General features: G+C 40.5%; 1 protein-coding gene across 1 annotated transcript in view; it reads left to right on the top strand.

The window, feature by feature from the left end:
- The window catches only part of lrrc7 (leucine rich repeat containing 7), a 133,135-nt gene that overhangs the window by 25,946 nt on the left and 91,112 nt on the right, over window positions 1–16,077 (top strand). The window contains exon 2 of the mRNA XM_084910714.1: window positions 617–921. The gene's annotated coding sequence lies outside the window, so the exon portion shown is untranslated. The remainder of the gene's footprint in view (window positions 1–616; window positions 922–16,077) is intronic.

The raw sequence follows: 16,077 nt of genomic DNA, 5'->3' as shown, positions 1-16,077 counted from the left end.
TGAGGGTCCAACTGTGGACTCTTGGACTGAAATCTGTTGGAAACTCATGATTATATCCAATGACCAGATTCTCACATAAAAGCCTTGTCATTTTTTAAAAGATCCAAGTGGTCCTAACATTATTTCTAGGGAGCGATATAAAAATAGCAGCTGAAGGTGATCCTGAAATGTATGAGATGATGACATTGAAGGGGAAATTAGCAAAAGTTAAACTTTAAAGAAAATAACATTTGTATTTGTTGATTCCCCAAACTTTTTGAATTAATTAGAGCATGACTGTCATGTTTCAGCCAGGATCCTCTTATTTGTGTGCCCATAGAGCATGAGCATTGCTGTGGTCTGTGGAGAGCACGTTTATTATAGACTTCTGTTCAATAAGCAAGCTGATTTCCTGTTGGTCCTCTGATCGTTTGTGTTTGTGTGGTTCAGAATAAGGGGTCATCTGCGCTTTATGGGCCAATATGAGCTGTAGTGGAACATATGACCATGACATTAAAATTGTTGTGTTGCCCAACACTGCCCCCGGAGGTTGCATTTGGCAGGTGTAGAGGTATGTCTTAGTGAACAATTAGCTACTTCACTTCAAAAACCATTTTCTTCTTTTCTGTTCACATAGGAAAACTGTATGAAGACGACACAAGAAGAATCAGCTTTGACAGACAGACAGACGGGGAGCTTAACAAAAACTGAGAAACAGCTCAACAGAACGACAAACACAAACATGTTCAGCAGAGTGTGGTACCCGTAAAGCCTTGTGGAGGCCCAGTGGGTGGAGTTATAAGGAAGCAGAGATGAAGCTGACCAACCACAGGCCATCACCCGGGGATATAAGCTCCACCCACCACTAATATCCAGGGAGACTGATAGACAGACCAACACCTCTTGCAGCGGCACCTGAAACATCATTGGCCCATAGAACAGGTAGGAATTGCATTTGTCAGTGCAGCAGCTTTTCATCTTTGTCCTTGATTGGGTCGGACTGGTCGGAGAGGAGGAGCACACAGGTTGCTTAGGCAACTCTAAAAGAGAAGCAGCCGGTGGATGGCATTTGTTTTGTCACATGAGCCATTGTATTGTCATCAGAACTTTTAAACAAAGACCATGATGTACAGCAACTTCCAGCCAAGTCAAGTTGGAGGCATATCATTATTAAGGTCTATAATCAAGAATGCCTTTATGAATACACATTCAGAGGGTTTACAGGAAAGTGCAAACCACTGGTTACACTCAAGAACATGTAGGCCAGATTACACTTTGCCAGAAAACATCTAAAGCAAGGCTGCCCAGCTTTTCAAAAATTTCTAGACTAATGAAACCAAGATAAAGTTTGTACCAGAAAGATGGGAAGATACAAGTACAGATAAAAGAAGAAACATGATCTGAAGCATACCACATCATCTGTCAAATTTCATGGGTGCAATGTTATGACACAGGCATGTATGCCTGCCAGTGGAAACAGGCCACTAGATTTTAATTGATGATGGTGATAGAAGTAGTAGGATGAACATTAAAGTGCACAGGGCTGTACCCTTTGCTCAGATTCAGCCATATGCTTCAAAACTTAATACACTTGGGTTGCACTTCATAGTCCAACACAAGTTTCTCGGATGAAAAGAAATGAGAAGGTTACTGAAACGGTTACTGAAGATAAAACTAAATGCAGAAAGACCTACAAAGAAGCAGCAACTGAAGGTAGCTGCAGTGAAGGCCTAGCAGAGTATCTAAAGGGAGTAGAGTTGGATGTCTCGAGACCACTTTTACGTGGTCTTGGTCTTGTCTTGGTCTCGACGGACTTTGGTCTTGGTCTTTTCTTGGTCTCGGATCCCTCGGTCTTGTCTTGGTCTCGCTGTCTCGGTCTTGCTGTCTCAGATTGACATAGTGGTCGGGAGATTTGGAGTCAACAGTATCCATGACACACAACGTATGGCCAATCACATGCGAGGATATAGGATAATATCATTATGTGAAAAACAGAGAGACGCGACAGTCAAGTGGAACGTGCGTCTGTCCTCTCAGTAAGTGAGTGAGACAGTAGGCAGCGGTGAGGAGTAGGGCTGGGTATCGTCACTGATTTCTAGAATCGATTCAATTCCGATTCACAAGGTCCCGAATCGATTCGATCCACGATTCGATTTAATTCGATTCGATTCAATTCGATTTGAATCTGGGAAATTTTGACAGTCAGAAATATTATAATTCAGATCAGTACATTTACATATTTTTGTATCTATAAAAAGGAAGCTGACACACGCAAGACTTTATCAAAGGTGTGAGCATCACAGCAGATGCCTTTGTGTCAAAGTAGCTGAAGATAAAACACAGAAAAACATGAAGGCGATTTTCCAGGCCTGGGATTTTATAAAAATATTCTGCAGTACATCAAAAACGAAAGAAAACCATTAATCAACACATGAACATTGCCTCTGAAGTTACAGCGGTTTTATTAGAGACACAGCTAAGCATTTTGTATTTTGCATAATTTTCATGTCGGCCGACAGCGCTGTAAACAACGGTAGACTTGTGCGTAACAAGCAAGCGAATAATGCAGAAAACAGATTTTTAGATGGGAAACTGTTCTTGAAGAGAGAGGGGGGGGGAGCTGTGCATCGTGGTCGAAGCAAAACAGTAAAAGTAAGAGTGAATACATGACGATGTTTATGTGAAGCGTAGTTTGGACCTTCTTTTGCTGCTGGTTCGGTCAATATTGTTTGGAGAGACATCAAACTAACAGCTTTAGAATCAGCGCATAAAGGGCATGAACACAAAGCGCGGACCCGCCGACAGATCAGAATCAGCGAGTTGTTGGCTTTCAGCCCCGACTGTGAGAAAGGCGACATCTAACTGATTCTGATCCGCGGGTCACGCTGTGTGTTTAAGTCTTTGTGCAGAATCTGTGTTCCTGCTCTCATTTACTGTCTTAGCTGTTTGGTGGTTGTTGAAATTTTGTGAGATTTCACCAGAGATTCTGGCATTTCGGGCAAAATAAATTTATATTAAAAAATCGATCCAGGATTTTAATTAATCGATTTTACGTTATCCAAGCCAGAATCGATTTTAATCGATAAATCAATTATAAAAACCCACCCCTAGTGAGGAGGGCTGTGTGAGTGCATCGCAAAAACACATAAACATGCCTGACACCCGTAAACAAAGCAGCATCTGGCTGCAGTTTAAAGACTTTTTTGTCTTGGTCTCGGTATTGGTCTTGTCTCGACTTTGTCTTGATCTTGACTCAGTCTGTCTTGGTCTCGTCTTGGTCTCGATACCCTCTGGTCTTGGTATTGTCTTAGTCTTGGTTTAGGCGGTCTTGACTACAAGTCTAAAAGGGAGGAAACAGCATTTGGTGATGTCCATGGCTTCTAGACTTCTTGTTACAAAAATAATTCCTATTTTTTAAAATGTTGTCCAATAACTTCCTCTAAATTTAAAAATGGGGCACTTGGGTAAAAATAGTTGTAATCCCTGAGCAGTTAAAGCAAAACTGCAAAAACTGTATTAATTTAAGGAACAATGAAACACAATAAAACTAATGAGTGTACTTAAAGTTGTAAAGTATACTTTTTTTGCTGTTGTTGTTAACAAACAACACAATAGGTGACATATATGTTTTGCACGTAACCCTTATTGGGTTTACACTAAAACGTAAAGAGTTTATAATTCTCCAAATTTAGACCTTCATTTCAATGACACAACAGCTGCCATTTTAATAATATTGAACAAAATATCTGGATTATGTTACACATCTGATGAACAGACCTTTCAGTCATCAGTTCTCTGAACGAGTGATTCATTCACGCTTCTTCTCCTCGAGTCCTTCTGATATTCATTGGATTGGAGCAAATTGCTTAGATAGCTAAATAAGCCTCAGTTAAACAATCGGGACTGGTGCAGCTTAATGGATTCCTGGCTCCCAACAACATATTAAAAACAGAGTAAACCATTAAAATGTGACCTTTGTGTCATGATACCACCCTTGGTTCTGTGTGTGTGTATTTCTCAGTGGGTGTTTGTGTGGGTGTACAAGGGCCAACCTAAAGTTGAAGTTTCATTGTGTTTTTCTCCCTGTGACTTTCCTTTCTCTTCTTCTTCTTCTCGTCTCTGTCACTCCCTCGCTCTGTATTTTCTGTCCATCTGGTGTTGCCATGGGAACCCTGCCCACTAATCCCTGTTCACTGAATCAAGAAATGGAGGGTGTAGTTTTACTGGGGTGGTCCTATCAGAATCACTAGATGGCATCTCAGACCCATCTATCAATCCTGATCTAGGTGCTCATTGCAGTTTTGGAGATGTCAGCCACATGTTTAATCTGCACACAAAGAGAAATGTAAAAAGGTCAGTTTGGAGTTTCTGGAACTTTTACAATTTGTTGATGGACAGAAGCCAAATACAAGAATGTGTGCTTAAGTCAGATTAATGTTTCACCAGCTATATCAGGCTTACCAAAGTTTCAGCAGCTTAATGCATTGACTGAGTGGCATCAGGCTTCGCATCTCACTCTTCAAATGACACAGATTGATTTTACTTCTCAAAATGGCAACATAGCCTTTACAAAATAAATAAATAGATAAATTGACTGCAATGGGGGAGTGGACAGGGAAGTGAGTGTCAGGTAAGTGTTAAAAATGCTAAATGTAATAGAAAAATTAACACAAAACCAAAGGGGGGCAGTCATTTGTGCACAATATTTCAATCAGGTTGAGGTCCGGGCTTTAACTGGACCGTTGTATCACCTAAATTCTTTTGTTTTTTCAGCCATTCTGTTTTAGATATGCTGCTGTGCTTGGGATCATTGTCCTGTTTCATGATCCAAGTTTGGCCAAGCTTTAGCTGGCCTCATATTTGACTCGAGAGTACTTTGGTGTAAAGATGAGTTCATGTTCAACTCAGTGAGTGCAAGGTGCCCAGAACCTGTGGCTGCAAAATAAGCCTAAATCATCACCACCGTGACAATTGGTATCAAGTGTTTGTGCTGATATGCAGTGTTTGCTTTTCATCGCCAAACTTTGTTTCTGTCTTTCCGAAATGCCTTGTTCCAGAAGTATTTGTGGTTTGCTCTGATGCAACTTTGCAAAAGAAGAGGCTTTCTCCCGGCAACGCTTCCAAACAAGCCATACCTGTTCAGTGCTTTTATAATGGTACCATAATGACTGTTAACTTTTAACATGCTGACTGAGCCCTGTAAAGTCCCTGTAAAGATGCAGTTTGGGGGTTTTTTCAGGTTCTCTGAGCATTTCATGGTTAGGTGTGAATTTCTGGGAATATCAGTAACCAACAATTGCATTAATTGCTTATGTCTTTCCTCCTTGGAAATGGGTTAAACACACACTCAATGCTCCAGACAAGCAAACTGCCATAACTTATTTTTAATAAGGTGCTCACACTTGCTGCTGATCAATAATCAAGTCCTTTTGATTATCATCACCTTCCCATGGAAGAGTAAGGCAGTAAGGCTGTACTTACTTTTCATACGCACTAGTGCAATATCTTGGGTTTGTTTTTATTCAATACATAATGGCATAGTGTGATATGGCAGGATTGGTAGTTCAGCCAAGGTTTCATTTACCTAATTTTAAGACCCACTAAGGACCAGATTAGATTATGTCCTGTTACATAAAGCCTTAGAATTTAAAGAATGCACACTTTCCTTTAACAGTGACTATATGTGTTGTATTTAGAGCTACATGGTAGTCATTGCAAATGCCATCTAAGCTCTGAGATATGAGTGTGCATACATGTTAAATCCACATATGACTTGATGGCAATGCCCATGAAGGCAGTCTCTTGACTGTCTGAAGCCATTTTTTTCATGCGAACTCGAATATATTTCTTGGTTTGAACTTTATTAGTTATTCCCTGCTACCTTGATAGTCTTGGAGTCACTGAGGTGGTGTAGTAACCACATCTCATTAGGATCTCTATCTCCTCCCGGCTGGAGGTTTCTTCCTGTTAAAAGAGAGTTTTTCCTTCCCAGTGTTGCCAGGTGCTTCCTCAAAGGGCGTCATTGCCCTAAATTCAATAAGCTTAATTGAGAGAAGTAGTTGCTACAGAAAACCTTCTCTTTTTAGCTTATTTCACTCTCAAAAGGATTTTCCAACATAATGTGATTCTCAAGAAATGTTTGAGTCATCACTCAAATAACATTCAAAGAACATACTTGTCAAAGTCAAGAAGCGAAATCCTGCAGAGAGGAGTGCGATTAAAGGTGTGTAAATAACCTTTATATCAACTGTGCTTTAACCAGCCTGCTACATCTGCAGGCTATGATATAATTAACTGCATCAGTGGCTGTTTTTTTTTTTTTTTGGGGGGGGTTCAAAAGTGTACACAAACACACTCCTGTGTTATCCCTTGAGAACTACGTTTTTTCTTGCTGAGTCCTCAACAGACTCAGTGGGGGACTCACTGACATGAGGGAGCTGTAATTAATACAGAGAGAAGGGTGTACTTCGTGTACCATGATACACATGCAAAAATGTTAATAATTTAGATTAGACTGTTTCTAGGCTTAATATGAAGGTGTGTGTATGCAAAATGATCTTAGCAGGACTCCTGTTTGTATTTTTTTAATCTGCGATTTGAAATGGCTCCCTTTATTTGCAATACATGCCATAATTTGGATGGTAGCGCAACAGAGAACAGTTGGGCAAGTCCACAGTTATTGAAGCAGTTGCAAATGAATCCCATGAGACTGAATCTTCAGGCTGAGCTGAACTGAACTGAGTTAATGGCTTTTGTGAACAACTCCTGCGTGACTCACTCCTGGGGCCACATTACAGGAATATCCGAATGAGAAAATCCTTTCTTGATCTCACTTAAGAAAGCAATTTAGAGTTTCTCCGAGACAGAAAGAGTGTTGCTGAATGCAACGTCAATCAAGCTGTAATGTAATAATCGGCAAATCGCCCTCAATCTGCTGCAGAGGCACAAAATAATTTGATGTGATAGCGCGATTCATGACTGACTGTGCTTCGAATATAGCAACAAAAAAAAAATACTGTGCATGGGCCTGTGTGTGCCAACAGATGAGCTGCTCTGAAAAGACAAGTCATGATTTGCTTCATTATTTTAAAGCTCATAAAGATGTGAGTATGAGAGGTTTTAGATATCACCCTGGGTCAACACACCTGAATCACATGATTAGTTTGAGAACTTCAGGACATGTTGAGGAGGTCATTTAGCCATTTGAATCAGCTGTGTTGGATCAAGGACACATCTAAAACCTGCAAGACACACCGGCCCTCGAGGCCTGGACTTGCCCACCCCTGCTTTAGGTCAGGGGTCTCGAACTCCAGGCCTCGAGGGCCGGTGTGTCCTGCGTTTTTGTTGTGTCCTTGATCCAACAAGGCTGATTTAAATCAGCGGTCCCCAACCTTTTTTGCGCCACAGACCGGTTTATGCCCGACAATATTTTCATGGACCGGCCTTTAAGGTGTCGCGGATAAATACAACAAAATAAAACTAGTACCGGTACCGAAAAAAAGAAAATTTATTCATAACACACGTAAAAAGACCAAGGAAAACTGAGTAAAGGATAAAAACGATAACAAAATAACGCTGAAAACCGATAAAAACCCTGAAAACTATACATTTCACACCTGAGCCTCAACTCTCGCGGCCCGGTACCAAACGACTCACGGACCGGTACCGGTCCGAGGCCCAGGGGTTGGGGACCGCTGATTTAAATGGTTAAATTACCTCCTCAACATGTCTTGAAGTTCTCCAGAAGCCTGGTAATGAACTAATCATTTGATTCAGGTGTGTTGGCCCAGGGTTGATATCTAAAACCTGCAGGACACCGGCCCTCGAGGCCTGGACTTCGACACCCCTGGATTAGAGGGTTGAAGGCAATACTGTATATATAAACTATGACTTCACCTATTGGTTTTGGGCTCTGCATTTTAAGGCTCTATTGGTGGCATATACTATATTGTTTTTCTTTTCTTTTTTTTGGAGTTAGAAGTGGCCATATTTGGAAAAGAGGACGGAGTTCTAAGTTCTAAGGTATGGTTGGCTACTAAGATACAAAAATCATCTTGGATAGGCTGAACCTCACACTCCATAAAAAGTACTCCAAAAGGCCTCAGTACTTTGGAGATGTCCCCTTTCAGTGGTTCAAACATGTGGTCATGAGATATCCACTCGTCCAGTATCCCCCCAAAAAAGTACAACTGTTGTATGAAGGGGGAAATTGCCTAAAGAGAGCAATGTGTTTTTCATGTTTTTCATACTAGGTTTTGTTGCGTAGTCTCACATTTAATATGTGATTCTATATGAAAAAAAACAAAAAAAATTTTGAGCCACCCTCAAGTGGCTGCTATATGAACTGCAACTTCTGATGCCTGGCTTAATTTTTCTGCACTTGAGGTTGCCACTTGGCAGCGATGCAGGGCCTCAGCAGCGCTGACACATCAGAGGGTGAGATGGGAAAAGTTGCAGCTTAAATAGACTGCCAAATTGGCAGGATGTGTTTGGTGTATCACGTGAAGAGAATGAGGCACGTTGTGTGTGTGTGTGTGACGCAGTGTCGCCGGCCTTTACTAACTTGCATGCGTCACTCCACGTAATATGAGGATAGATATATCACTCTTTCCTTAAAGCGACACAGGTTAATTGCACAGCGCAGTGACATGAAACACTGCAGGTGTTCATGTGTGTTAAATGGCAGCACTTACAGCAGCACAACTCATATGGCCGTGATTTGACTGAGGCAAGAACATGCTTAAGGCATAGCCACTGTTATCACACTATGATTAAGATAATGTGACCATGCACTTAGCCTGAGCATTATCACATTAACATATTGTTGCTGCTGAGTAACATTAGAAAACACTTGCAGGGATGGGCTAAAAAGAGAGCTACGCAGGTGAATAAATAATCAGCTGTAGAGATGTCCTGGAGTATAAATTAGAGTGAGAGAGTGAAAAGCAATCACGGCTACCTTCTAAACATGGATCATTTGGGGAATTCCCTCTTTGGCTAAAGTGTGGGGAGTTGGAGCCATTTGGAAAGCTCCCTGCTGGAAGTTTTTCTTTTTTTGGTCCACATATATTTGGGAGTTTGGCCAGATTCATTTTTAGAGAGTTTTATGAGCATCAGTGAAGAAAAAACATCAGTTTGCAAGAAGTCAAATAAAATAGCCATAAAATAAAGATAGCTAATTTAATGTACATGACTCCTGACGGTCCAGACTCTTTTTATTAAACGGCATTTCAACAACACAGGGTCGTTTATCCCCACAGGTATTTTTCAAACCACTTTTTCAAACCACTTTGTTGCTTTTTTTCTGAGATTTTTTAGATTAAGCTGGAACAGTTGTTCTCGAAGTAGTCCCAGAACTCCTGGAACTATTGCTAAGGGTTCTGCAAAATATTACAGTATGCCATAAATTAGCAAATTATGATGCATTAACAAAAATTGCACTCAGTGTTGTTAATCATTCGTGGCAAAGGAGCACACACTTTGTGTCTGTTGAGCCAATTCAATTTCTGATATGACCCCAACATTGTTCTTTTAGTAGAAATGATGGTAAGCAGCTGCTTTATCAGTGTTAGGATGATAAGGAGTCCTTGGTTATCTTTCTTGTCCGTAATATTTCACCTGTGGTTTAAAAACCACAACTGAGTTATTTATGATGAAATAATTCATGGGTTTTATCCGGGTTTTTAATGCTTTGTCTTGTTCTATTTTATCTGAACAAGCCCCTAGAAAAGGCAGTGATCACTGTCAGCCTCTCTCGGTTTTTATTACAACTATTCATCAACAGCATGTTTTAAAGCTCATTTTTTAAAACCTTACAATGTAACTAAAGCCCACCCCATGCAGCAGCAGTATATTAAATACTAACCTCGTATTGTGGATGGATTATCTCAGTTGTTCTCCTGACTGAAGCTTGGTCCGTTTACAGCAGGGGTGCCCAATCCTAGTCCTCGAGAGCTACTGTCCTGCAGTTTTTAGATGCATCCCTAATGGTTTGATTACCTCTTCAGCATGCCATCAAGTTTGGCAAAGGCCTGATAACAAGCCATTCATTTGATTCAGGTGTGTCAAAACAAGGATGCATCTAAAACCTGCAGGACGGTAGCTCTCGAGGACTGGGATTGGACACCCCTGGTTTACAGCATCCTGCCATGCGATTGCATTTGTCTCTAACCATCGGGAACCCTCACGTTAACTTTTATCAAGCTGAAAAAAGTTAGCGTTCATCCTCCAGCTTCACTGTGTTTATGTTATGCTAACATAGCTGTGTTGCTATCGATCACGTAGCACATCATTATATACCAGCTAGCCCAACTTCAGTAACCCTACAAAAGTCACTGCTGTTTAGTTTTCTGTCTTCATTTATGTCGGAAGTAATAGCAGAGCTGTACGTTTGAATTTTTCAGAAATCCCTCAGTCTGAACATGCTATATTATGTTTAGGTGGAAACTAGCGAGCTAACACGCTGCTAACTTCTAACTCCGTTAAATTTCATGAATTCTGTTTTCATGGATGCCTGGATGTTAAACTTAAGTGTTACCCCTGGTAGAGCAGCAACCCTGATCATTTTATTAAAGATGAAAGAATTTAGATTTTAACTCTCAGTGATGCTGCAGTGTTCGTTTGACTTTGGACCTGAAGAGGAGTTTGGACCTGGAAGCGGCTAATGGACGTCAGACTTAGAGACCGGATAGACAGTTGTATTGATTTAAGTAGGAGTGTGTCTGTTCTACTAGACATGCGTGAGAACAACTTAAAAAAAAAGAGAGGCTCAAAGGAACCTCTTGTGTAGAGACAGTGTAGTGCTTGCGTTAGCTGTTGCATGGTTACATAAGCTTATATAGGTACACAGGGAGTTGTTAAATTATTAAGATTTGTGGTTTAGTAAAGGAATTTTATTAATTTATTTATTAATAAAAGTCTAATAAAAGTTTTGTCATTATATCTGGCCAATAAATTCGCCCTGTTACCTCATGAAATGGTAGCCTGTGACCCTTTTAAACTAATGTTACTGATATTTATTAGACTGACTTGAAGTCTATCTTGTCATTTAACTCTCGGAAGAAAGCAAATGTGCTCATTTCCTTTCATCTCCAGCTATCCTTATTTGATCTGGTCAGCACATTGCATTATTGTTGTATTATTATTATCACAGTCTAAAGTCTAGAAATCAATGCATTCATCCATCCGTCTTCATCTGTTTGTTTGCTCCTCAGCTGTCTTCGCTTCCTATCCTCAGGTATCTTTTCCTTCCTCTGTGATGGCAGGAATGGTCGCCATAGAAACAGAGAGCCTATGGTGAAGTGAGAGAAAGACTGAGGAAGAAAAGAAAGACAAGCAATGTGAAAGATACAAAAGGAGGGTGGGCCAACTTTAAGGTCTGCACTTCATCCATCTTTGCCTCGCAGCAGTTCCCTACTCTTTCTTTTTTTTTTTGGAACTTCTCCTGAAGCTTTCATCTGTTACTTCTATCCATCCCCCCAGCTTTGTTTCTAATCCTTCATCTGTCCCTCTGAGTCCTGGAGTTAAGAGCCACTTATACCTCTTGGGCCTGACAAACAGTTTATGATACACATAACTAATGTGTGCTTTCCATGCAGCAAGACCACCCCACCCTGATTGTAAACAGGGGAGGATAGATTCTCGTTAAAAAAGAAAAAGAAAAACTGTAAAAAGTGCTTGTTAGCTGCAGCATTTACCTGATGCTGTAGTTGCTCTGAGCTGATTTAAAGTGACAAATCAAAGTACAGCACTTGTGTCTGCTGAGTGGAAGGCTGCATCATCATTAAATGGCTTTCGCTCGGCATGTTTCTTAAAATAAATGCTGTCAGTTTAAGGTCATTGTAAACCAAAATAACTACAGCGATGGAGGCTTTAAGAGACTCATACCAGAAAAAATGTCTAAACGGTGAAATGCTTATGCCCCTGTGTGGAGGAACCTATGTGCTGGCGAGGGAAAAGAGTATGTATTGTGTGTGTGTGTGTGTGTGTGTGTGTGTGTGTGTGTGTGTGTGTGTGTGTGTGTGTGTGTGTGTGTGTGTTTCACTGTTTTAATCTCATTCATATATTCATCAGCAGGCAGAATGCTGACGCAAGTGAGAAGGAGAGGAGGCATGGAGAGAGTGAGAGGCAGAAAGTGTGAGATAAAGTGCAAGGAGGAGAAACAAATCCAGAAATTCATCGTCCATCTAGCTATCTATCCAGCGCTAATGTGACTCTGTTTTTTGGTGTACACATTAAACATACAGAAGGGAGAGGAATAGCAGAGGAACCAGCAGAAAGACAAACATAACAAAGGTGAAGTATCCCAGAAACATGTAGACATACGGAAAAGAGCTTCTCTTCTGTTTACAACAAATCCCTTTAACTGAATCTGGTCAGTGCGAGAGACATTTTTTGACAAAAGTCCAATTAACCTAAATAACATTGTTAGCACACACAGACAGATTTGCTTCAGCTTGAAGGCTTACATCTGTGGGCCTCCTTCTCTCTGTTGTGTCTAACTCTTTGCTCTGTGCTGACAATGTGAAAAAAACACAATGGAAAAAGTGCAAAAAAAATCACAAAACAGATAACAGGAAAACAAGGAAATTAGTGAAGAAACGGTGACTATGAAACAAGAGCAGACTACAATGACAGGATGAGTTCCTGATCTTTGACTGTGATCGTGTCTGTCATTAACCACAGTCCATCAGGACCCTGTCCATTCGCTGGACAGCTGGCTGACTCTGAAAGTCAAACAGGTGTGACATGTTTCTCAGACTAGAAAATGGCAATTACACTAGTGAATGATGACATGCTGGATTGCAGTAAAAATGCCAGAGAGAGGCAAAAGGCAAAATATTATAGTTATGTGATAAATACGCTCATATTTGAGTGACAAAGCCTACGATGACATGAACAAAGTAGATGGTCATGTGAATTAGTCATCCATACATAGACTGTAATGAAAAGATGGATGAAGCTGGGTAAACGCCGTCAGTCTGTCTAGTAGCCCACAGGAGGCAAGTCCCTGCTTTCTTGATGAATTTGTGGGCTCTGGCTTCAGATGTTACTGAGTTCAGCGTAATGTGCATGATCTAAAATATGGGCATTGTTACAAGTTAGAAAGCGTTCCAAATTACTATGCAAATAAGATTTTAGTGTCATAAATGTTTTTGTGTTCAGTTAAACTCATGTCTCTCAGCTCTGTGGATCACTGATATCAATCTCAGACAGCTGTCATAATTAGTTTGGAAGGGGATGAAATGAAAACTAGTTAAGAAGGATGTTCCACATCGTTAAGCATGCCACAGGTTTTAACTAATATGGTAAAGTAAAAGGGTCTGTGCTGCAGATATGTGATGAATAGTGTAATACCTTGGAAGAGGTCTGAAAACATTAGGTATTATATGAAAACTTAAGCGTGATCATTGTACTGTGAAGAAACTTGTGGCTGAGTCAGAGCACAGACGGGTTCGTGCAGACTAAGGCATAGAGATGAAGGTTTCTGCCAGACAAATTCATCAGATTCACAGAACAGCTGCTAAAATGCCATTACAAAGCAGCAAGCAGGTATTTGAAGCTGCTGGTAGTCCCGAAAACCTCAAGCTGTAGGATGCTCCAGAGGCTTGCAGTTATGCATAAACCTACCATTCGGCCACCACCTAACCAATACTCACAAGCAGGAATGGTTCCAGTAGGCCCCTCAAAAGTAATTTTCAAGCAGTCTTATTTACTGAGGGATGCTGTGCAACCCCGGATGGTCCTGATGGATGGATGGATGACCATTTTTAGTTCATTACAACCAATAAAATGTTTTGAAACTCAGTGCATTTTGAGTTGTTTTTTTTTTTTTTACTTGTGCAAAACCACAGCTATCAATGGGAGGTTTGTTCAATAAAATTTGAATTTTGCTCTAACAGTTGATGACTTGAAAAGTATACTGACTGTCATTTGAATTGAATATATAGGAAAGTCAGTAACAAATATCCTTTGCATAATAATTTGAAAAGCAGTGTATATCAGGCTTGCTCATCACATCTGTTTTCAAAACACCAAGATGGCCATTAGTGTTGGCTATACCGTACTATGTGACTGACAGTATGTGACTGTGCAGTAACAGTCAGCTCCACCCCATGTTTGTGATTTCTGGTTTCAATAATGGTGACAGGAAAACTGCTTAGCATGAGGCTTAAAAACAGGACTTCACTAATAAATGGGTGCTATAACTGTGGTTATGTCCATCTTTAATATACAGTCTATAGGACTATCCCTTTTTAACCATGAGTTCAGTATATTTGGACAGAAGGTTGGAGTGCTTAATTATCAGTTAAAACTTGCAACACTTGTGAGTTTGATTAGCAAGCTCTAACAATGGACTGAATGAGTTCATTACACAAACTCAATTACTTTTTAGTACTAAATGACTAAATGACAAATAAAATTCTTGAATTTAACTCATTGACAATGGAGCAAAGACTTCTTTGACAGGATGTTAGGACATTACTTCACAGCAAGCCACATCATTTGTCATGTAATTGCATTGAAAATGCTCCAAAAGGCACCAGCGCTACAGAAACAGATATATATAAAGAATCACTTTCCAGTCTAATCAGAAATGCTTAAAAGATTTGCTGATTTTTTTCTTCCACTGTTGCAGAATTCTCCCATGTATTTCACTTCCGGATCCTTTGAGTGCCAAGTCTTTCTCTTATATTGCCTCTGCTTCTGCTTCAAGCCTCAGTTAAGGATCTGTATTTTCAGGAAGTGTTGCTTTGGCATCATTTTAGAGCCACAAAAGTTGCTGATTGTGCAGAGCAGCTATTCCCAAGAGCGCTGTGGCTCACTTAGAAACCAGATAATCCTATGGGGCAAGCCCAATTTTAAATCTTCACTCCAATCAAAATACAATAGAAGGTGATGCATTATTACTTGAACATTTTCTGACAACACAGGGCAGTTGGCTAACTGCTAACGCTACCCAGTCATATGCAAACTGTCAAGGCCAATGCTTGACCACCTTGCCAGTGAGACACAAATTTCAATGCAAGATCAGTAAATTTAAGTCCTGCAAGATGGTTTTAGTGGGCAGGGATTTGGTTGGGGTAGATGGATGTGTCTAAGAAAGACTGAACCTAAAAACTCCTTCCTCATTTATACTTAAAAACAGTTATCATGCACTTTTATTTGCTTTTATTTAGCACTTTTTGCCTTTAATTGCATAAAGTAAAAATAAAGATCTGGCTACATAGCTCCGACCTGAAGAACTGCAGAATTTCCTGCATGTGGTCCCTGTCTAAAAAAAAGCAAGCTTGAAAAGAGTATTACAGCCACCCATGAGAGGATCAGTGAAGAGGAGTACAGATCTGGAACCGAGTTACTGCACCCACCTGCAGCTCAGTGTTGGAACGACTGGAGCTGCCATCCTCTGTCGCCATCCAGCATGAGGAGGTGGAGACTGCAGACTCGGATGCTCTCATCCGTCAGTGTGTGCGCTCAGCTGTTCCACATGTTGGTTGCAAGCAGTGCACCATTTTTCCTTATACTGTTCTGTCAGGTGTCAAAGCTGCTCCCAGAGGATTCACAGAGTCTCTGATATTGGACCGCAGGAGCTTTCAAACTTGAACAATCTGGAGAGTTTGTTTCCACAGCACTGCTCTGGCTAATCGCTGCTCACTTTCCATGACCTTTGCAGTGAAGAGGCGGATGAGATGAATGTCAGCTTGAAGGCTACCCGCAGAACTAAATGACAACAAGCCAGCAAACGCAATTTTGAGTTCAATACTGAAGAGTCCTTGTAGTCAAGAAAAGTTAAACTCACACGGCTCCTATATTCATAATTCTTCTAGGTACCTCTGTAGTTCCACTACTTAAAACACTTGTTTTAATCCTTAATCATCCTAAACACAAGAATCAAGTTGCCACGCTTTACTGCACTGCAGTTACCTAGCAACACCCATTCACAAAATGCCATATATGGCATAATGCAGTAGAGAGAGGCTGAGTGTACTCTAAGATTCAGAAAACCAGGCAGAGTGAAAGGACATTAAAGAGATGTGGCTTTTTGGAGGGTAAATAGCAAACAAGGAAATAAGCAGTTCTACATGTGAGAGTTTAAAG

The sequence above is a fragment of the Perissodus microlepis genome, chromosome 17 (genome assembly GCF_051167445.1).
Source record: "Perissodus microlepis isolate ML-2025 ecotype Zambia chromosome 17, ASM5116744v1, whole genome shotgun sequence".
Lineage (NCBI taxonomy): Eukaryota > Metazoa > Chordata > Actinopteri > Cichliformes > Cichlidae > Perissodus > Perissodus microlepis.
The sequence above is the reverse complement of the archived record's forward strand: the minus strand, read 5'-3'. Positions and strand labels throughout refer to the sequence as shown.